General features: G+C 38.3%; 1 non-coding gene across 1 annotated transcript; it reads left to right on the plus strand.

The window, feature by feature from the left end:
* Window positions 1–265: 265 nt before the first annotated feature.
* On the plus strand, window positions 266–369 carry LOC120078906. The gene has a single exon (XR_005482181.1). It is a non-coding gene; the product is annotated as a small nucleolar RNA R71 (small nucleolar RNA).
* Window positions 370–5,342: the final 4,973 nt, after the last annotated feature.

Here is a 5,342-nt window from a genome sequence, read left to right on the forward strand (position 1 = left end):
TGCGATGCCTTGTATTAAACTCATCATCATAGTCATTTGATTTTTCAGGGATGCGATGGAACCATTGTTTGCATCATTTTCTTTTATTCTTAATCTCCGATCGCTTTCCTGCCAATCCTCGTGATTTTTGGAAATGCGATTAAGTATACTCTTTGCCTCCTCATATGTTTTGTCGAGCAGACCACCAGCGACTGCCGTATTGGCAGTGGTTTGTGAAGAGGGATTCAATCCTTGGTAGAAAATTTCCATTTGCAAGCAGTCTAGTAAGCCATTGTGTGGACAGTCTCTTACCAGCCGCTTGAACCTCGCCCAGGCATCACTGAACGATTCATCATCTTCTTGTTTAAAATTTGTTATTAGTTTCCGTCTCCTAGCATTCTCGGTTAGTGAAAAGTATTTCTTCATAAACTCCTCCACGACCTGTTCCCATGAAGTGATCTCTCCCAACTCGAGAGAATATGCCCATTTCCTAGCCTGATCACAAAGAGAAAATGGGAACAAAGTTAGTCGAACTTCTTCGGCAGAGATGTTTGGGAACACACAAGTATTGTAGATTTCAATAAAGCTTCGGAGATGGGCATACGGGTCTTCACCACGCCTTCCTCCGAATTGTCTTGCAGTCTAGATCATCTGCAGCATCACCGGTTTCATCTTGAATTTGCTTCCATCGAGGGCAGGCCTCATGATTCCTGGAGAGAAATCATAGAGAGTTGGCGATGCATAGTCCCTGATGGGTCTATTGCGATCGTTTGCCAACAGGATTGGATTCGCCATGACATTATTATTATTTGGTGCTTCGTTTTCAGGTTGCTCCGTCATCTCTTCTTTATCTGATTATGGTTGTTGTTGGCGGTCTATTAGTCTCCTTCTAAACGTTCTCTCAATCTCCGGGTCATAATTCCCCAGAGATTAAGAGTCTGCAAAGAAATCAAAAAATTACCATTAGCACTCTATTTTGTCGAAGTCCCCGGCAACAACGCCAAAATCTTGATGCTCGATTTTATGAAATGGAAATGTGGGTAATATGTGTTGATGAAATTGCGTTATGCACTCAAGTTTCCTTATCAGAATCAAAGTGTAAATTCCACTGAGTTTCCTAGTAAATCCAGTATCGAACTCAGGGACTTGTGAAAACAGGTTACGTTAGTATTTTTATGAAAATCTTGCGGTAACTAAATAAATAAATTGTTGTTTTGTTATTGATTGCATTAATGAGAAAAATAACAATTGCGGTGGAGTTTGAAAAGAGTTGATAAATGGGCAATGTGATGAGTATGCGATGAACAGGTTGAGAAAAGTTTCGACTAACACTTCCTAGGATGCGTTCATACTATGCGATCATGCAACATGCATACACAGTAAACCACCTCTCGGTGCGAATGCCACGGTTTCTAAGGCTAGAACGCATGCGATATATGTGTTAAGTCTATATGACCTACACATAAGCCTCTATTCTTATTTATGTGAAGACGAAATGACACACACACAAATAAGGCGACCACATAATATCATTCCCATCTTTAGGATGCATGCGATGCAGTTTGACAAACAAAGCTTACCTCTAAGTCCCTATCTCTTGTTTATGCAGTTCTAATCTTGCTCTCTCGAGTCCAAATTCTAACCTAGCTCTCTCGAGTCATTAAGTTCTTGCTTTAGACTCTCTCTTGAGTAGCTCTAAAGGGTATTTGGCACAACATAAAATAAGACAATCGCAAGCAACGAACTTCCTAGGTCATATTAGCTTAGTTCTTCTCAACCCATTCGACTAGTTTAGCTACTCAGCATGCTAAGAGAGTGAGCAGATGTAGAAATAGAACTTCCATTGTATAAATATAAAGATGAAGTACAAAATAACAATGCAAGTATAGAATAAAGGCCTGATAGCAATCTCTTGCTGCCCAGGCTTTTACACTGTTTTTCTACTTGTACTCAAAAGATAATCTCACTCTCGCGAGAGTCGGCCCACTCTCTACTTCTTCACCTCAAGATTCTTTCTCGAGTTTCCCTGAGCGATCTCCAGCGTCACCACTCTTCTCTTGCTCCGCCTTAAAACGAAAGGAAAACTATGAACAAAGACGTGCGAACTGAAGTATGAAATTTCGAACTGCTAAAACTCTTTTCTGAAGGATGCCTTTGGTATTTATAGAGCATCCAGGGTGAAAGGTGGCTTTTCTCTCATGATTGTACAGATGGGACAGCTTTAATTCCTGACTGATGCGCCGAATAATTGTCACCGAAAAGCTGAATGTACTTGTGATCGTTATCGACTGTCAACTTAATTTAGATTCGACTGCCATCAGCTTTCTGTCCCATCGCGATTAATTAGCCTTTCACCCAGATGCACCCACTATGTTGTGCTGACCAAGTTGCAGCCATCCTTCTCGGGCGAATATTTGCGAATGCCTTGCGGTGATAAGGCTCAACCAATGATTTCCTATGATCGCAATTTCCACCTTGCGTCATCGCATATTCTGCACAAAAATACGAAAATCAACTGTTCTAATGCGATGAACGCATGCGACCGCAATATTATGAAATTGATGCTTAATGGACGCAATTTAACATGTTTTATCAACACAAGCTAACATTGTTTAAGAACTTAGTACTATGATAACATGCATTTCTGCCCGTTATTAGTTATCACTTAAGGCATGATCCACTTGTATATCTCATATACATGCTTAAGTTTACATAAGATAACCATGAAACTTTGTTTATTAGATATGAATAAATACGAGAATGAAATAACACTTATTTTATTCATAAACAATGTGTATAATTACAAACAACGAGACTCCGGGAGAATTAAGACACTAATTCCAATGAAAACAATATCCAATACGGTTTAGTAAAATTGAAATGAATCCCGTGTGATATCTAGTTTTGCAATGACGCTTCAAAGGTTTAGGATAAAAGCCACCGAAGGGTAGTCAATTTATCCCTCCTCTGAATTGAGACATTCTCAACCAGTCATTAATACCAGAATAACTTTTTCTCATATAATGACTAACCATCATTGATTTTGTCAAGAAATCATTAACTTGCTTAGCAATTTCCCGTAAATTTGACCCGTCATTTTAGGCCCTAGAGTTTCACCCCAAATAGCCAATCTGAAGGGAAAAAATCCGATTGGGGCAAAAACTAAAGTGACCCTATCCATTTCTGGAGTTCATCTTGATATTGACCAACTGCACAAAACCCATCCAAAGGGGGACATTCCCTGGGCACCACGAGGGAGTGCAAGAAGATCTCACGGTGCGAATCAATGAAGGAGACCGCAGGACGTGTTGACACACATCCTTCACCCACTTACTATAAACACTCTCTCCGTCAAACTTAATATTGACTCATGCAAACACCATCCGAAGGGGGATGCTTTCAGGGCACCACGAGGCCAAGCATGAATCTCATGACGTGAAAATTCAGGGAGAAACGTGAGTGGAATCATTGACATATCATATATATCTCTTCCTCCTAATGAGTATTTTATAACTAGGGTTTAGTTTACTTAGAAAAAACACGGCTAAGGATTTTAACTAAGTGACCTTTTAGGTTTACCTAAGAGTAACTTCTACCTTGGAAAGTTGAACAACTTTTGATCATCATTCATTAAACTCTTTAACGAAGTCTTTGATCAACGGTCGCAGGCTTGCAGAAAATCTATCTAATTCACCTTTCCAGGTAGGTTCCCAAGTAAGGGTGTTCCGTTCTATCAGCTTAAGTACCCCAACCTATACAGAACCCGCCTTAGACAAAAGGTCCCTTATAGATAGATTTAATACAAATTTAATCTTTTATGCCAATCAATTTAATCCTATTAAACCGATTAAAAGATTAAACTTAGGTTATTAATCTCATTAGAACCTTGAACTTAGGTCTATCTCAATCCAATTTTAAAACCCTTTTAAAACATGAGTTCACCTAAGTCCACATGCAACTCTTTCTTATCGATTTTAGTTCTAATTTCCATTATAATGCTTATAACAGGAAATAACTAAAACCAACACAATACGAAGCTATACATACAAGGCATTCATAACTTTTACAAATTGGCCAACATGTCATGCTCCATGCATTGTTCATTTATTGCTACTTTTATATAACACTTATATAACAAAGCAACGAACCAAGCATACATGCTTTCATAAAACCTTATACTATAACTCTTATAATATAAAGAACATGCATGAATATACTTACTGCATGCATAAATATAACTCTTATATTTCATGATGCATGTGCATGCTCTCTTGTAATTTCATCATGCCAAAAACAATATTATAACACTTATAATGTATGATGCATGAATAATTGCATAACCTAAGGTGGGTTTCAAATCTATATATCATACACTGTGGCATATATAATTAGCCTCAAATCCTAAAAAAAAAAAAAAAAAAAAACAATTATTACAAATAACAATGAGTCTCCGGTTCAAACAGGCGAACTGGGTCTTGAACCGTCCGGGCAAAGAAATGTGTCTCCTTGATCGTGTACCAAATCTTTGTGATCGCCTACACGAAAGATTAAACTCTTTACTCAATCGTTTACTAATGCTTCCTGAGCTTAAACGATCATTTAGCAATGATCGTGTACCTTTGACTATACGATGAAGCATGAAGGCACACGATTATGCACCGCACATCATGCAACACAAGCCTTAAGAAATCATCTAAATGACAACAATTGGTGAAGCACAATCATTTAAATGATCGCTGAGCAAGCGTCAAGGTGTCGTATACCCGGTGATCGTGTAGTCAATGACTATGTGATGAGGCATGCTAAACTACACAATCGTTTAATGCGCGCACCTTTTATTAAACAATGAGCATCAAATGCTCTATGCGATCGTTTACCTCCAGTGTCCATGCGATTGAGCAACTAACACTACGTGATAGAGTAAACGATTTACCCCATCGTTTAGCATTAGCTAAACGACTGTTTAGTAACTACTACACGATCGTTTAGAACTTTTCTACACGATCGTTTAGCCAAATCTCAACGATCATTTACCTTAGGCTACACGATACGACCAACCTTTGGTCTTCTTCCTCGATGAGAATCATATCTCCATGCTTCAAAACTTCATCACGAACGACTCAACAACTTCAAACACTTTGAATTACAGACTCGATTGCTTGTTAATTATGCCCAAAAACGCAAGGGCCTTACAAATTAACACTTTGTAATTTTAAAGAAAGCTTTAAACATAGGCAACCATTCTGTAAACATTTATCAACACTTCCACAAACGCATTTAACACTTAAGCGCAATGCAGAAATCTTAAAACCCACCACGACTATAAAAGAAGTTCAAAATAGAAATGGTAATTTGGAATATCA

The sequence above is a fragment of the Benincasa hispida genome, chromosome 5 (assembly GCF_009727055.1).
Source record: "Benincasa hispida cultivar B227 chromosome 5, ASM972705v1, whole genome shotgun sequence".
NCBI classification, from domain to species: Eukaryota; Viridiplantae; Streptophyta; class Magnoliopsida; order Cucurbitales; family Cucurbitaceae; genus Benincasa; species Benincasa hispida.